At 43.5% G+C, this 18,883-nt stretch overlaps 1 protein-coding gene across 1 annotated transcript in view; it reads left to right on the plus strand.

Moving 5' to 3' along the window:
• The window catches only part of LOC147663114 (uncharacterized), a 104,445-nt gene that overhangs the window by 3,053 nt on the left and 82,509 nt on the right, over nucleotides 1–18,883 (plus strand). Inside the window, exon 2 of the mRNA XM_086950668.1 lies at nucleotides 18,739–18,830. The gene's annotated coding sequence lies outside the window, so the exon portion shown is untranslated. The remainder of the gene's footprint in view (nucleotides 1–18,738; nucleotides 18,831–18,883) is intronic.

The following is an 18,883-nucleotide window of genomic DNA, read 5'->3' on the forward strand; positions in this document are numbered from 1 at the left end:
GAAAATCCTAAAATGTTGAGGTGATCCATCTCCCTACAGGGAATAGACTTTGAAGTGGAACACAGACCTGGGACTGCCAATGCTAATGCAGATGGACTTTTCAGGTTCTTCCACTTACACAATGAAGACTCTCTAGGGGAAAGGTTAGTCTAATCTTCTTTCATTTGGGGGTGGTTGTGTGAGAACGTGCCCTCTTTCTTGCATGGTATGCCCCCACTTTTTGATGAATTGCTGATGTTCTTTGACAGAGTGTGCCCTGGGCTCCTGCTAATCAGGTTCCCAGGGCCTATGTTTCTTCCCTAAAACTGTTTTGAAGCCTAACCCCAATTGGCATCTCTGGCCACATGTCAGCCCCTTGTAAATGGTACCACATGTACCAAGGGCACTGTGACCAGAGAAGACCCCTAAGGGCTGCAGCACTTATTGTGCCACCCTTAGAGGCCCTGTACCCTGACACTCACACACTGCCCTTGCAGGCTGCGTGTCTTGGTACAGAACAAAGTGAAGAGTCGATATGGCAAACATCTCTGTGTGCCCTGCTCACAAACCACTGCCCTGGCATAGACCAGTCACCCCTCTAGCTGGCTGCCCTATGCCAGTGGTGAGGGTAAAAGTGCATGAGCCCTGTGCCCTTACAGTACCCAGGGCCATTCCAGGGCACTGTAAGTGCAGTGCTGCCATTAAGAGTATATGGTGCTGGGAGTTTGTCATCACGAAATCCACAACACCATAATGGATACACTAAAAACTGAGAGGTTGTTACCAAACTTCTCAGCACATAAAACCCACACTGATGCCAGTGTGGGATTTAATGTAAAATGCACCAAAGAGGGAATCCTAGAGATGCCCCTGAAACTCAACCAACTCCTAGTGACCTGACTGAGTGGCTGCCTAGGCTGCCACCACCAGACATGTTTCTGGACCCCTGGGTCGAGAGCTTGCTGCTCTCGGGGACCTGAAACAATGCACATGCTGGGCCGAGGTACCAAGCCTCCTCCTCCAGGATGGGCAGGGTTCACGAAGGAAAAGATTCAAAGCAGGGCTCGACAAATCTGAAAAAATGTACTCGTCCTGCAGGTCTAGTAACTTGGAAAATCCCCTCGACCCAACTGCAACCTACTTGACCTCTGTCTCTGAAATGGGAGCAAAAGTGACAAGTTAATAAGATTTAAAGGCATCTTTATTGCTTAGTCCCTTTGTGAGCAATAAAAATGCCTTTAAATCTTGTTATATTGTCACTTTCGCTCCGTTTTCAAAGACAGAGTACAAAAGTTAGTTTTTTTCCTACTCGCCAGAAAGGGCGAGTAGGACCTAAAAATAGCTCGACCTCATCCATTCTCCCTCGCAAATGCGAGCGGGCGAGTGGATTTGTCGAGCCCTGCAAAGGCATACCGCCTTTGTGAGCCTCTCCAGACAATTTGCTGCTTTCAGCAACTGGTCACTAGTGGTTCTACCCCCCACTTAGGGCGGGAAAAACAAGTGAGGAAGAGAGGTGTTGCCAACTCCACCCCTCAGGTGGGGGAAGCGGGTTGAAGCACAGCCTCGAGTCCCCAACATCTTGAGGATGGGGGACCCATACAACCAGGGACAGGCTTCAGCCGCCCTCCCACCGGAGAGTGGCAGAATAGGGGGTGTACCCACTCCAGGGAATGGACCCAATGGTCCATGCCCTTTACCTACCTGTAAAATCCCTAAATCTAGTATTAAGGGGGCACCCTGAACCTCACTTCCTCGGATCCAGAAACGACAAGAAAAAAAGATAAGAATAAGGACCGAAATACCGTGCAGAGCTAACAAGAGGACAGCGCCCACTAACTTGCCCCAATCCTACAGGCCTGTCTCCCCTCGAACCTGCTCCTGCAAAATCCCGGTGTGTCCTGCAGCCAGCAACCTCAAAACCACGGAGGACCTGCTTACACTTCAAAGACTGAATCTCCCGTGAACACTGGATTTGTTCAAACAGCAACCCCTGGCAGCAGTCAGGGACCGTAAATACAGCCCACTCTGCACCCGCCGAACCAGGCCCGAACTCGAGTGGAAAAATACCACAAGGAGGTCACCCTGGCGATCCTGACCCGAGACGCGGTGACCCCTGACCTGCCTCAAGCCTCCAGCCGAGGAATGCAGCCTAAATCCAGAAGGCCCCCTTAAACACGACCAGGAGCTGGTAAGAAGATCCGACCCCAGAAGTCACCCCTGCACCCGACGCCCCGCGGCCTTGTGTGCCCAAACCAACGGTGACTAACCAATCCTTAACTTCCCAACTTACCTCTCCCAGTGGTGGCCGCACCCAGAAGTCCTTCCTCTCCCTGTCTGAGGTTCTCCATAGAAAAAAACAGGGCGCCCAACGTCGAATCAGCACTCTGCACCCGGCCGGCCCAGTGCTGCTGAGGGTGCACCTTTTGTGCTACTTTGTTTCCCAATTTGCCCTGACCTTAACCCTAGGAGCTTTGCTCTCACAAACGCAGTGACCTGCTTGCCAGCAGCCACCATCCGGAGACCCCCTCTCCCCCTTTGGATAACAGTGGGCCTCAACACTCTGCACCCCGCCGCCCCAGTGCCGAGGGTGTAACAACAGTGCAACACTGACCATGGGGGACCCCTGCGTCTAACCCCAGAACATTAACTCCCACAGTCGATTACTTACCTATGGACTGTTAACCTGTTTTCTCTCCATAGGATAACATTGACACTTTTTCTCCAAAAAGTTTCTAAGTGTGGAGTTTTGAAACCTAAAAATATTTTGTTTAAATCATTTGAATAACCGAAACGTATTTACGTACCTGTTTCCAGGAAATGTCCAAGTGCTGAATCTAGGTATCCAGCTTTGAGTAAGAAAAGTAACGTAGAAAGTAACTTACCTGTAATTTACTGAAAAAGCATATTCATTTCAATGTGCTGGATTTGCTAACTGTTGCATCCTTCTGCATACCCTGTAAATCAAACAAAGTACAATATCTATTGCATTTTCAGAACTGTTCTATATCCAGTAACTTATTACTGAAAAGTATTTAATGCATACCTGTGCAATGTTTATTTGTCATTTGCTGACTGAGTGTGTACATCAAATGCTTAACACTGTCCTCTGATACTGCCTTACTGCTCGACCAAGCTAACAATTTAGAGAGTAAGGTTCTATCCAACTTTAACCTCTGCCTACCTCTGGGTTCACTTGGTCTCTATACACACTATACCTCATTTTTGTGTAGTATATATATATAGCCAGTTTCCTACAATATGGCATTGAGTTTTTTTGCTACAAGTAATGGATGGGACGGAAGTCTCTGTAGGGTTTGCTTCCAGAAGCATGAAAGATTTGGAAACACAATATTCTGTAATCGAAAGTGAAATGTTGGAATGCGTTTGGGGTGTCGGCAAACGTAAGCCATATCTCTTGAAAAGAAAATGTAGCTTGAGGACCGATCACAGACCACTCGTTGCTATTTTGTCTAGGATCCAGATTAAGATCCTCAACCAGATTATCTATCAAATTATTGGAGTTTTAGTGTGATTCAAATTGCAGGATGAAAGAACATTAGAGTGGACTTTCGGTCTTTGTTACCACTATATATGTGTTCAGTAGATTTACATGAAGAAATTGAGGCATGTATCATTGCATAAAGTGAAGATTTGGTCATTTGTTCCAATTTAATGGAATTGTGTGATCGGTTGAGGGAGGATACTGTATTGACCAAGGTCATGAATTTTGGGAAATTTGGGGGAAAAAACTTTGGAGACTTCTCTGCAATCTTATTGCAAGGTGGCGGATGAGTTATCTTTGAAAGGTGGATTGTTGGTAAGAGGTGATAAGTTCAAATTCAAATTCATAAAGCTTTATTCGATTTGTAAAGACAATCATAAAAGCATACAGATTAAGAACAGCATGATAAAATGCGTTTGGCATATAAAAATAGATACATTAAAAATAGCTAAAAAGTAATACAGTACTCGGGACACTTACTCACAAAAACAGAATAAATTGATGTTAATAACAGATAATAACATTTGCAAATCTAGTTATTTACCGGTTGTTCTAAGGTTGCACCGAGGTCCTGACCCTGACAACCGCTTTTAGATAAGTAGATGCAACTTTAATGACATATGCATTTTCTAGGGTTTTCCGTTTGTAATAGGCCACTCTGCAGGTTCGTATGCCCAAAAACATCAGTAGGGGTTTCAAGAAACTTTCTCTCGGGAGCAAATGGAACCTGCAGTATAATATGCAGTAGATGTTAGACTGGGATGAGATGTTATCACACGGACAGTTTTCTATATTTTTAGTCCAATTGTTACGTTGTGGGAAAGTGACTAATCTAAAAAAAGTATCGGTACGAAAGCGGGTCAAGAGCATACGAGTGAAGGGGGATGGTTCTAAGGTTAATACTTTGTACCCCTTCAGTGATAATGGTCAATTGATGCTCTGCGACCATTCGCTTACCCTTTTCTACAGGCCATCTGTTGTTATCCAGGTACTGTAAGACCAATTTTTTAAGGGTAGTTGCCGGATTAGTAAAGAATTCCGGGTGCCCAATGTCAGTGAGCATATTTCTCACGTATTTAAGCCACTTGATATTATCAGCACCGGCCAAGCTGAGACAATCTTTTATAACTTCCCTGTTCAAGCTAGTCTCCTGCTTTGCCCAGACATTGTGCCACAGTGAAATAGGTGAGGAATTGATGGTGTCCGTGATATATGTAAGACCTAATTCACTGTGGGCCACATATGTTGCTGTGCCCCGAGGAGCAGCTAGGAGGGAACGAAGGAAAAAGTTCTCGGAGCATTGCAGACTGTCTGCATGCTCAATCCCCCAGATCCCAGCGCCATAAGTACCAGTTGATATACATTTGGCTTTATAGATCTGTAAGAGGGCCTTAACCGGCCTTCCACCTAATTATTTCGCAAAATTAATCAGTGCACCCGTAGCCCTGGAGAACGCTAGGCCCCTTGCCATTACGGCTGCCTGCCAAGTGCCCTTTCTATCAAAATTGATGCCAAGGTATGAAAACCTATCTGTGTTCTCCACTTTTCTACCGTCCAGGAAAATTGGGCATTGCTTCTTTCTAGTCCCAGTTCCACAGGACATGGTAAAAGTTTTGGAGACATTTACATGTAGACCTCTATTTTTCATAAACTCAGTGAACTTCCCTACTGCCCTTTGTAGTCCTACCCTTGTTTGTGACATTATAGCGGCATCATCCGCATATAGTAGTATGGGGATTGGAATCCCGTTAATGGTAGGGTGGTCATGGTATGCTCCGTTAAGATGTTGACCAACTGCATTTATGTATAGGGTAAAGAGCAGGGGTGCTAAGATGCACCCCTCTCTTACTCCTCTGCGGATCTGGAACTTATCAGAGCACTTATCCCCCCTTCTGTACCTGACTCGTGCTCCTGCCCCCTTGTAGAGTTCTTTAATGAACAGGAGGATGTGATTATCTAAGCCGCTCTCAGAAAGTATCGCCCAGAGCAGCTCATGGGCTACGCAATCAAATGCGGAACTTAAGTCCACGAAGGTCATAAAGAGGTTTCCTCTATTTGCCTGAGTGTATTTGGCTATTATTAGGGCTAGGTTTAAGCCTTGTTCTATGGTTCCTTTGCCTGCTATAAAACCATATTGTAAATTCGAGATTACATCGTGCTCTTCAGTCCACTCCTGTTTTCTGTTTAAAATAATCCTCCTGGCAACCTTCATCAGGGCATCGAGTAGTGAAATTGGCCGGTAATAGGAAGGGTCATTCCTGTCACCTTTCTAGGAAATCGGCACTACAATAGCCTCTGGCCAGGTTGAGATAAAGCCGGAGGTATTCAAAGAGCTTAGCACGTTAGTGAGCAGGGGTGCCCATAGATCAATCATTGATTTGTATTCATCTATGGGGACACAGTCCGAGCTGGGGGCCTTCCCTGAAGGACTTTCCTTCAATGCCATAAGGACTTCCTCGCATTCAAATGTAATACCTAATGGAACTGGACTGGGTATTTTTTGCCCTGTAGATGCACCACAGTCAGTTCTCTGTACGTTCCCAGGATCCATAGGTTCCGCTTTATCGTATAAGCTACTAAAGTGTGTGACCCAGGTGTCACCAGGTATTAGTAGATCTATTTTAGCAGCCTGGTTGCTTTGCAGGAAGGGGGCATTTACTGCCTTCCAAAAGGCTGTATTGTCCCTCCTGTCGGTTGCCTCCTGAAGTGCCAGCCATGCATCCTTCTTGAGTTGTTTTTCCCTGCTTGTTAAGGCAGCACGGTAAGCATTGCCTGGCTGTCTGGATTTTTACCTGTGATCTTGGGATGATGTGTAAGGCCTCTTTTAGTGCTTTAAGTGCCTTAGTGCAACTCTCATTAAACCAGCCTTGTCTGTTTTGAGAGGCGTGTCTAGGTGCCCTTGTCAAAAGTCTTTTTATCTCTAATAGGATTTTAGTAAACAAGTTAATAACTATCTGGTGGTCGTCTTTGGTTGAGAGATAAGTCTGGATATCCTCATAAGTATTTCTAACTAGAGTTTGTAAAAAGTCCGCAGGCACCACTTTGTCCCATTTTATGGAGTACCCATTGGTACTAGCAAGTTTTAGTGGCGGACTATGTAAAAAAACTATTCGATTAGATTCAAAATCTTTATTCGAATTTTTGCAAATTCATAAAAGCAATACAAAATACAATCCCAATTAATAAAATGACCATGATTACAGATATATTTAAAAACAACACATTATAAAGTACAAACCGATTAGCAGCAACAGTTCAGAAATTTGCTAAGGGTGCTCCATTGTTTTCCGTACATGAGTAATAACTCTTAAAAAAGTGCTAGTGCGGAATATCAGTTCTTCATTGTTCAAAGCTAGCAACATCAAATTTGATTCCTCCAGAGAAAGTGGTCTGTGCTTCTTAAAATACAGTGCTAAGAACCATTTAAAATATTTTTGATAAAATTTGCAAAAAAAGAAGAAGTGTAGGTCATTTTGCAAGCTCATATCATCACATGGACACAATTTATTTCCAGATCTTAAGAAAGAGTAACCGAATGGGAAACATAATATAAATCTAACAGTGCCAGCCCTTAAGCGAAAAAGTAAGGATCTTTCCCAGTTTGTCATTAGCAACATAAGGTACAATGGAATTGGTTGTATGTGCAGATCTTTATTCACATAAACCTGGATTGTTGGTTTGGTTGATTCCTTCGCCAATCTTTCTTTACTATAAAGTGCATACAGTGCAGACTTTAGATTATTTTTGTCTTTGAGCTCAATTTTGCTAGGGTCAAGGAAGAAGTGTCCTTTACCTACACTACTCAATTTTTTAAAAACTCCAGAAAGCATCCCTTTTTCGCAGTTAAGGCAGTCTCTTATAATGTCATGGGTTAAGCTGGCCAGGTTATTCTTCCAGATAGCAAGCCAAAACATTGCCGGTCTTGATGCGATAAAATTTGATATATATGGCAGGTTCAATTCACAGTGGCAAATATATTCTGAAGAAGAAATGGGTACTCCGAGGATTTTTCTGCAGAAACGGTTTTCCTCGGTCTGGATACTCGATGTTTTGCCCAGACCCCAGATCTCTGCCCCGTAAATTGCTACTGGCACACATTGTAATTTAAAACATTTTTAAATTGCTTTCGTGGCACCTACTTTCTTAGGCCGTGGAAGGGTAAGAATAGAATTAATGGATTTTGAGAACTTGCTCGTGGAGTGGACCAAATGTCCACTCCATGAGCCGCTCGCAGCAAAAACCATTCCTAGGTAGGGAAAAGTGTTAGTGGAGTGCAGTTTATCAGAACCTACCGAAATAACGCTTAGTTGTTTCTTCCCCTGGCCACAGGACATGATAAAAGATTTTTTTAAATTTACTTTAAGATCAAGTTTTTCCATGTATTGAACAAAATCTTTTACCAAACTGCGTAAAGCATTTGGAGTAAGGCCCATGAGCACTGCATCATCTGCGTAAAGCAGAGTCGGTAGCAATCCCCCCTTTAATTTTGGGACATCTGTAGTTGCCAATTTTAGAGATTTATTTAATCCGTTAATGTAAATAATAAATAACAGGGGTGCTAAAACACACCCCTGCTCTGACACTTCCCCCGCCATCCCGATCCTTACTTGAGCCCTTGTGTCAGTGTGCAGGTATGCAAGGAAATGTACAAGCGGTTCGTCTAGACCATATTCCAGGAGGATTGACCACAATTTAGACCTATTTGCTAGGTCAAATGCGGACGATAAGTCCATGAACGCTAGTTAGATTGGTACTGACCGAGCAATGGTATATTTGCCAATTACTAAATTTTGATTTAGACACTGCTCGGTTGTTCCAACCCCGCTTCTGAACCCCATTTGACAGGAGTCTAAGATCCCTGTTTCATCTACCCACTCATTTATTCTGTTGTATAGAACTCGCCCCAGGATTTTAAGAGTATTGTCCAGGGGCGAGATGGGTCTGTAATTTGTTGGGTCTGTTCTTTCTCCTTTTTTATAAATGGGCACTAATATGCTTATGGACCATGTGTCAGGTATTGGCGCTAAAGGTAGGCTATTAAAGACATTTTTCAAGATGGGTGCCCAAAGTTCAGGTTTCCATTTGATAATGTCTATAGGGAGGCCATCTGGCCCAGGAGCTTTATTGCCAAGGCTTTGTTTAATGCCTGCGATGGCCTCTCCTAGGGTGATCTCTAAGCAGCGTAAATCGCCCGGTACAAAGTTATTACTGACATTTGGGGGTGTTGCGTACACTTTAGAAAAAGGATCTTCCCACTGACAGCTGGAGATGGTATATCTTATTACTGACATTTGCGTTCCCATGTTACGCATGTTTTTTACTGCAGCCCAAAAGATCGAGCCTTTTTTCCCTGATGCAGAGTCTGATAGCTCCCCCCAGCGATCTGACAAGATGATAGCCTTACGTTTCCCAATTGCAGATTTGTACCTCTTTCTTGCCTCCCTAACCTCAATTTGGCATCTTGGCTTAGCATTCACTGCCTTACGCAAAGCCCTATTTGCAGCTGAACAGTTGTTTTTGAACCACTTAGGGTCCGTATTTATTTTCCGGTTGGGAACAGTTAAGAGTGTTTTTATAACTGAACACAGATTAGTAAAATCTGAGATTACCCTTTGATGGTTGCCATCAGATAGTGTGCACGAGTCTATTAGATTTTGATGTTTGGTTGTGACCTGATTAAGTATGCTACCACTATCCACCCCCCTCCATTTCAATCTTAAGTTATTTGTGGCGGGGATTATATCTCTGGCTCCCACAGTGCTTTTAAACACTGGCGAGGACCCTAGTCTGATGTTTGCAACCGAGGCATTATGATCCCCAAATGCGGTCTCAATAACCTTGGCCACTATAAGGCTGTCAATGATCTCAGGTGACATAAAAATATAATCTACAGTTGAGGAATGATCTCTGCCTCTAAATGTTGGAACATAATTATTGTTGGGGGTAGGGCTTACATCCATAGTGTTAGTTAACATATGTTCACGGATGAGCAAGTCCAGTTCTTGACCCCTTTTTGTTGCTCGGTCACTTCGGGTATTTATCCCGGGTGGCTCCAAATTAGAAATTTTAGCATTGAAGTCCCCAGCTAGGATAATCCTTTGGGCCATACTTTTTTCTGGAGGTTCAGTGATGTCGGACAGAGTTTTTGAAAGTTCAGTCAAATTTTTGTTTGGGATTGAAGAGAAATCATTATTATAAAAATTAATCACATAAAAAGGGGTCTTTCTTTTATATTCAATGATTTGGATGTTTTGGCTTTTAGTGGGTATTACCTTAATGCTACCACCTGCAGTAATCCTTATACCAATTAATAGGCCACCCATCGGTCTGCCAAAATCAGGTTCGACTACAGTTATACTATTGCAGTGAAAACCCTCTATATGCAGATTGGTGGTGGCCCATGTTTCCCGGAACATGATTATATCTTTATCTGAGAGAATCTTTAACCAATCTGGATCTGATAGTCTCGATTCCAGTCCTGCAACGTTCCAACTAAGGATCGCAAGGTCAGATTTGGTTGATATATTAGGGCAGGCGTTTCCGATACTCTCAACAGTTGTGGTTCCCTCAGTGAAAGATCTTATTTCATGTAGCGGACTGTCTTCGCCCTTGCCACTACTTATAATTGATGCTACTGTCTCCTCTCTATTGTTGTTTGTCCGTGTAGGTGAGGAGAATCCCTCTATGAGGGATACTATTCCGTTTGCTTCCTTTGCAATCAGGTTGGGCAGCTGGTGGCTATTAGACAACTGATTGTTTCTACTATCAGGCTTTCTAAAGCCTTCCTGATCTTTATGTGGATTAGTGGTTGATGTCAGTCAGTCAACCATCTCTAGACAGCTGTATCTGTTTGTGGTTGGAATCCCTATAAAATTGTCCATGAAACCTGCATCTCTTCCCATGTTCCCTCCCCAATTTCCCCATTCTTCACCCCAGTCTCGGTAGCCCAATCTACGCCAGTTCCTGTCATGGCCTGGCCAGCCACGACTCCTAGGGGGATAGAAGAAGGAGAGTCGTTTAGTTTCTATGTGTTTGTAACAGCCAGGAGCATATATAATCTACAGTACGAGGGTCTTCAAAATTGATTATGACACAGTCACCCTGGGTAGTTTTACGCTCTTTTCCTATCCAGGGGGCTCTGCGCACTGTTAGGATCCTACTTGAGCAGTGTGGGGGTAAGGGGCGGTTGGCATTAAGCCAGTATTATACCTTGTTTTTTAAGGACCAACTGATTTCGACAATATGGCCTGCCACCTCTGGAACCCCAATCATAACCACTACTAAGTTCAAGTACAAGTTCGGGCAATTATAAAGCGCACTACTCACCCAGAGGGTCTCAAGGCGCTTGGGGAAGGGGTTCATTATTTGTCGAATAGCCAGGTTTAAGTTCTTTTCTGAAGGAGATGTGGTTTTGAGTAAGGCGGAGGTGAGTGGGGAGTGAGTTCCAGGTCTTGGCAGCAAGGAAGGAGAAGGATCTACCACCAATGGTGGATTTTCGGATGCGCGGGACTGCGGCGAGGGCTTGATTGGACGATCTTAGTTGGCGAGTGGGTTTGTAGAAGAACAGACGATTGTTGAGGCATTCGGGTCCTAGCTTGTAGAGGGCCTTGTGTGCGTGGGTGAGAAGGCGGAAAGTAATTCTTTTGTTGACGGGAAGCCAGTTGAGGTCTTTTAGGTGTCCGGTGATGTGATCATGGCGAGGGATGTCTAATATGAGTCTCGCTGATGCGTTTTGGATGCGTTGGAGTTTTTTCTGTAATTTTGCTGGGATTCCGGCGTATAGTAGGTTACCATAATCCAGAGGTGTGCTTGTTGTGTCCGTCTTTCGATCTCTGGTAAAGCACCTTTTAAACTCATGAGAGGTAGAAAAGTGGTGTCCTCGTTGTGTCTCTCAATTGGTCTCTGATAAAGCACATTTTAAACTCATGAGAGGGCGAAAACAAATTAGAGAATTTGTTGGATAGTGAGAGGGAAAAATTACTATTCTCACTCCAGTGAGTGCAACAGTAGGGAAAGCGTTGGATAGCGTAGGTGTAAAAATTACTATTCCCACTCCAAAGAGTGCAACAGTAGGGAAACGGTTGGATAGTGGGGGGGAGAAATTACTATTCCCACTCCAGTGAGTGCAACAGTAGGGAAAGCGTTGGATAGCATAGGGGTAACAATTACTATTCCCACTCCAGTGAGTGCAACAGTAGGGAAAGCGTTGGATAGCGAGGGGTAAAAATTACTATTCCCACTCCAGTGAGTGCAACAGTAGGGAAAGCGTTGGATAGTGTAGGGGTAAAAATTACTATTCCCACTCCAAAGAGTGCAACAGTAGGGAAACCGTTGGATAGTGGGGGGGGAGGTAGAAATTACTATTCCCACTCCAGTGAGTGCAATAGTAGGGAAAGCGTTGGATAGCATAGGGTTAACAATTACTATTCCCACTCCAAAGAGTGCAACAGTAGGGAAAGCGTTGGATAGCGGGGGGGAGGGGTAACAATTACTATTCCCACTCCAAAGAGTGCAACAGTAGGGAAAGCGTTGGATAGCATAGGGGTAAAAATTACCATTTCCACTCGAGAGAGTGCAACAGTAGGGAAAGCGTTGGATAGCCAAGGGGTACAAATTACTATTCCCACTCCAAAGAGTGCAACAGTAGGGAAAGCATTGGATAGCGGAAGGGTAAAAATTACTATTCCAACTCCAGTGAGTACAACAGTAGGAAAAGCGTTGGATAGTGTAGGGGTAAAAACTACTATTCCCACTCCAGAGAGTGCAACAGAAGGGAAAGCGTTGGATAGCGTAGGGGTAAAAATTACTATTTCCACTCCAGAGAGTGCAACAGTAGGGAAAGCGTCGGATAGTGGGGGGAAAAAAATTACTATTCCCACTCCAACGAGTGCAACAGTAGGGAAAGCGTTGAATAGCGGGGGGTGTTACAAATTACTATTCCCACTCCAGAGAGTGCAACAGTAGGGAAAGCATTGGATAGTGGAAGGGTAAACATTACTATTCCCACTCCAGTGAGTGCAACAGTAGGGTAAGCGTCGGATAGTGTAGGGGTAAAAATTACTATTCCCACTCCAGAGAGTGCAACAGAAGGGAAAGCGTTGGATAGCGTAGGGGTAAAAATTACTATTTCCACTCCAGAGAGTGCAACAGTAGGGAAAGCGTCGGATAGTGGGGGGAAAAAATTACTATTCCCACTCCAACGAGTGCAACAGTAGGGAAAGCGTTGAATAGCGGGGGGTGTTACAAATTACTATTCCCACTCCAGAGAGTGCAACAGTAGGGAAAGCATTGGATAGTGGAAGGGTAAACATTACTATTCCAACTCCAGTGAGTGCAACAGTAGGAAAAGCGTTGGATAGTGTAGGGGTAAAAATTACTATTCCCACTCCAGAGAGTGCAACAGAAGGGAAAGCGTTGGATTGCGTAGGGGTAAAAATTACTATTTCCACTCCAGAGAGTGCAACAGTAGGGAAAGCGTCGGATAGTGGGGGAAAAAAAATTACTATTCCCACTCCAACGAGTGCAACAGTAGGGAAAGCGTTGAATAGCGGGGGGTGTTACAAATTACTATTCCCACTCCAGAGAGTGCAACAGTAGGGAAAGCATTGGATAGTGGAAGGGTAAACATTACTATTCCCACTCCAGTGAGTGCAACAGTAGGGTAAGCGTTGAATAGTGTAGGGGTAAAAATTACTATTCCCATTCCAGAGAGTCCAACAGTAGGGAAAGCGTTAAATAGCGGGAGGGTAAACATTATTATTCCCACTCTAGTGAGTGCAACATTAAGGAAAGTGTTGGATAGCGTAGGAGTAAAAATTACTATTCCCACTCCAGAGAGTGCAACAGTAGGGAAAGTAATGATTCCATATTAAAATAAAATTAATTTCATTATCAATACCTATAAAAAATGTATTAAAAATAATTACCAATTAATAAAAATGTATTACCAATTACAACATTATTTACAAATTATAAAAAATTAATTACCAATAATAATTAATTATCAATTAAGTATCAATACATATAATTACAAATAAATATTTACTTTATTACAATGAAATTACTTCACAACCTATTCCCGTATAAACCCACAACCCGCTCCCAAAAATTAATAAAATTAACATAACTATCAATTAATCAATTAATAAAAGATATTTACCAGTAAATAAAAATGACTTACTAATTAAAAAAATTAATTACGAATTAATAAAAAATAATTACGTATAAAAACAATAATTACTAATTGATAAAAATGAATTACCAATTATTAATGAATTATCAATGAATTATCAATACATATAAATACAAAATGATATTTAATTTACTATAATTAAATCACTTCCCAACCTATTCCCCTATAAACTCACAACCCGCGACGGAATTAAATTACACAAAAATTAACTATAACAAAATGAAACATACATTACAAAATTAATACATAATTTTAATACATATACTACCAAACATAACACTAAAAACAATTGATATTATGGAAATCAATATTTTAAATTCAATATTATGGAATTCGATATTTCATACCCCAAATTTGATATTCTGACTTACTATATTGTGGTAATTTGATATTCTAGGCAGTCTATATTATTGATTCGATATTTTGGGCAGTCTATATTTTGGAATCGATATTTAGGGTGTACACCGCGTGTGTGTGTGTGTGTGGTGTTAAAAAAGGGAGAAGATGTGTAGCCTCTGCAGATAGGATGCCTTTACTGTTTATTGTTATTTGATGTAATATAGCAGTGTACAGAAATTGGTCATGTTGTATTCTGTTATGGAATTACTTATGTGATGGTTTGAATAGTGTTATAGATGCAAGGATCCGCTGGGCCTTCTACAGCTGTTTAACAACTGGCTCTTCAGAACCTTCTCAGAACTCTATCCCCCCCACCCCCACCTTGTGGATTGGCGTTACTTCCACATGGTTTCTCCCCTCTGTTTCGGGGGTTCTTACCTGTCCTCCGCCATGCCCTCCGCATGTTTGCTGCCACTGCCCCATACAGTTAATACTGGTGGGAGGGTAGGGTATATTTGTTTGCAAGTTCCACAAAGTTCCTTAGTTCTCCACCTGTTACTAGTTCCATAGCATATTCCTACCCTTTCTCTCCAGCAACCCCGACCAATATCCCTCATGCGAGAGTTGTATTAATGCCGACAGTGTGAGGTACTTCACATACGGAACCCTCATTTGTGTTCTCTGCAAAACCCAAGCCCATTGAAATTGCAGGGTATCCAGCAAGAGACCAGAATATTTAACGCCTGTTTCAGCATTAGGACCAATCAATCTGGTCTATGGCATGGTACTGGTGGAGAGAAAGTGTACGCCAGTCACTACCATGCCCCCTCCTCCCCCATCGACAATGTCTTCAGTAAGCTGCCCATTTCGGGTGCGCCGCCAGGCAATAAAGCTCTGAGTCAGACACCGCTAACCCACCTCCATCAGTGGGGAGCCGGATTTTGGTTAATGCCAGTCTTCGACATCCTGTGCCTTATATGAGGTATATCAATAGGCTGTTAATCTCCCAAAAGATGGATTTTGTGAGCCAAATTGGGCGAGCTGCAAAGTAATGCAAGAGACTGGGAAGGAAAACCATCTTCGCAGTATCACCCTGCCTGCGACTGATAGAGGAAGTGTTAGCCAGAAATATATGGATATCTGTAAAAATCAGTGCCAGTTGAAGATTGACCAAGATCGGCCAAGTTGTAGTAAATATGAATGCCCAGGAAGCATAATGTGACTCGTTCCAAGCAGAGATCCTGCCCCATTTCTGGCAGAATAGCAGCTGTTTTCGGAGCGTGTATCAGGAATGCATTTGACTTATCCCAATTCACCTGGACTCCAACATCTGGCTAAAATCATCCAAAGCGCTAAATGCGTGATCCACATTTGCGTGTTCCCCACACTGGTACACTTATAGATCATTCCCCGCATAGGGAGATATAGAATGGGTGGTCGTCAATCAATATTCCTTGATAATGATGGGTGGTGCAGAGCATCAGGACCAGGGGCTCAACAGCCAAGGCAAATGGCACTGGCGACAGCGGACAACCCTGTGTGGCATCAACCTCTACCCTACAGGGTGCTGATATCACACCCCATTTCGGACCGGAGACATCAGGGGCGAATATAGCAGACATGTCCAGGTGAGGAAGCTATTCCGCAGTCCCATGCTGGCCAGTGTAGCATCAAGAAAGTCTCAGCGCCGATAGTCACATGCTGTCTCTGTGTCAGTGTTGATCACTAGTGCTTTAGGATAGTCCACTAATGGGGTACGGAGCATTAGGCGAATATTAGGGATCAAACTGGGTTTAGGTATAAAACCCATTTGATCAGTGTGAATAAGATCACCTAGATGGGGGCCCAGTCACCAACATTTTATCTAAGCAGTTTATAATCTACATTTAATATGGAGAGCAGTCTTTAGGATGTTACCTTGTCACTCTACCCTTTTTGTGGAGTGGAACAAACAGGAACTCGCCCATGGTTGGTGGGAGACCCCCGCTGCTCTTGCTGCATTATACAATGTAGTCAAGATTGGGGCAAGCGAGTTTGCACAAGATGCATAAAATTCCAGGGTAAAGCCATCTGAGCCTGGTACCTTGCCAGGGCTTTACTCGCCCCCTCACCTCCTGGATTGTGATGTCCCCTCCTAGGGATGCAGCCACTACCCGTGTCATTTGCTTCGTACTTGCCGATAGAACATAATCCTGCATGGGCTGGGTGGGGCCACATCAGAGCACCCATAGATGTTAGAATAATAGACAGCAAAGACCGTATTAATCGCGGCATACCTGTAAACCAGGTCACCCTCCCCTTGTTTCGCATCTGCAATATTTGGGAACCCTGTCTATCAGGATTAGCCAACCACACTAGTAATCTGCCGGATTTATTACATTCTATGTGTGCCCTAGTTGTATAAATGCTCGATAATCGTATGCCGGGAGTCGCTCCACTAGTTTGAGGAGTTTTGCCCTTTCTGCTCTTAGTCTGTCATGCAGCACCTGTTCTCCCTCTGTCGGTAGATCCAGTTTCATTAAGAGGAGCTCCAAGTGATTGATCTCAGTATGAAGCTGGGACCGAGTCCTTACTACTGCTGAGATGCTGCGACCACGCACCATTAGTTTGAATGCCTCCCACTCGGCTAGTGGGGAGGAAGTCGTACCCGTATTTTCCATAAAGTAATTACTGATCACGTTCCCTAGGGTAGATCTGAAGACTGGGTCATCAGCTTCGCAGTATTGAGCTTCCATGTCGCAGTGCGGGGTCTGGACAATGCCCAGGCCAGAATCTGTAATAACGGATCGTGGTCGCAGTATTTTTCACCCGATATTCGACCCTTCTAGCTCTCGCATGTACGCTGGCCGAGCATAAGAAAGTATTTAAGTGTACTGAAAGCTTGTGCGTACCCGAGTAATAAGAGTCGAAGCCGCCCTCCGGAGTTGAGGGTCTCCATATATCAAAAAATCCTCAATCGTTAATCCATCATCGAAATGTGTGGGCAGTTTTATGTAGTGGGGATATGGGCAGTGGGGGTGTGATCTATCTAAAGTGACATCAGCCATGCAATTGCAATCTTCTCCGAGTAACATAGGGTAATGATGTATTCGGGTGATGAGAAAATTAGGGAGAATAGGATGATAGTTTGTCCCACATTGGGGGCATGAGTGTTCCTTCAGGCTATATATTTGCCATCTAGTTTGCCTGCTAATATCACATTGCGAACTTCTAGGTCTATGATCTCGATCTGTGAGAGAAACAGGGAAGGAAGAGGATACAAACCAGCACCACTCACCAATGGCGGAGTAGATGGAGGTGAAGATTTCCCCCTTCATCGCTTCTGCAGCGCAAGGTCCACAAAGCTGTTCTGTTTGAGGTATCTGTGAGGGATGATGCAGCTATATCACCTGTGGTCCCTGTGCCCACCCACAGTTGTTGTTTCAGGAGTACCCAATTGGTGCGTTCGAGATCTGTGGCAGAATGATATGCTTCCTGTGAGAGTTGATGGGCCATATGGTATATTTGCATCTTTGGAAGTCTCAGCCCACCTGTAGTAGTGGCTTGGAGTTTCGACATGGCCAGTCTGCATGTCTCACTTTGCCACAAGTATGTTTTAATGGCTGCGTCTATTAGGCATAGTTCTGATGCCGGGACCAGTATAGGCAGCATGCAGAAAATGTAGTTAAACCTTGGGCTACCACCATGTTCACAGTTTGGACTTGTCCGCCAAAGCGACAATTGCGGTTTGATCCATTTACTGAAACCCCTGTGCATTTGATCAGTCAGTGCAGTCATATTGACTTTGATCATAGTTGGAAAATCGGTAGTAATCAATACTCAATAATCAATACGCGTAATATTTCATCTTGTTGGTCATTTACCGAAATGGATGTGCACGGAGGGCTTCCCTTGTTGTATAGCCCATCAAGGGTAAAACTTACCTTTTGGTCCATTTCCTTCTGTACCTGGAAAATGCTGTAAAGTCTGATATGGTGAACGTCGGTGCTGACAGCGAACGTCTGGAGAGGGTAAAGTGAGGAGCATGTTGTCCGTATACAGCTTAATTTCCAGGTTGCCGGCTTTGGTTTCAGTTCCCCAAATGTCTTCTGAGCAGCATATGATGAATGTGAGGGGCTCTGGGGCTATCAGGAAGGGTATGGGTGAAAGGGGATGGCCCTGCCTAATGTCAGGACTAATGTGATTCTTTCTCTCACTTTTTTTTTTGTCTGCTATCTGTGTGTTCTAATCCAAATGCACACTTCACATTATGTGTTGTATGCATGCTCAAAACCTAGGTTTTCCTAAGTGTACAGATTCAGAAAGTCTCGACAATTATGCATTTCATCCTTAGCTTTATCAGCTTCCAAGTTAAACACAGTTACAAAAAGACTGCACTTCCCAGATCCCATTGGAATGCATGACTACAGAAAACCACACCTGGTGCACCGTCATGACACACTAGGTATCGTTGTTAATACTCCCATACATGCAACAAGTCCTCTTCTCTGATCATAGGCATTGAAAATAAGATTCATAGGCGCTTCTGTTTTCAGTTTCTATGGGTTCTAAATTGTGGGGGGTTTTTCAGTGTTTTGCAAACTTTTAAAATATTTTTTTACTTGTTTTTGCTCTGTAAAAAATCACAGGGCTAGTGAGTTTATTTCCTTCTCTTGCTTGTCCCTATTGCAATTTCAAATATCCATCTATCTTCTTTCAATTTTTATTTTTTTATTTGTTCTTTCAGGTAATGTTTCAGTGTTTTGCTCACCTCCAAACCTTTCTCATTTCCCATCGAGCTCTTTCCAGCAGTCTTGTCCCAGGATGTGCAGGGTGGAGGTATGTTTGCATTTCATTGTTTCATCAATAATTGATTGCATTTTTTATTCTTG

This window comes from Lissotriton vulgaris, unplaced genomic scaffold, assembly GCF_964263255.1.
Source record: "Lissotriton vulgaris unplaced genomic scaffold, aLisVul1.2 SCAFFOLD_2441, whole genome shotgun sequence".
NCBI lineage: Eukaryota > Metazoa > Chordata > Amphibia > Caudata > Salamandridae > Lissotriton > Lissotriton vulgaris.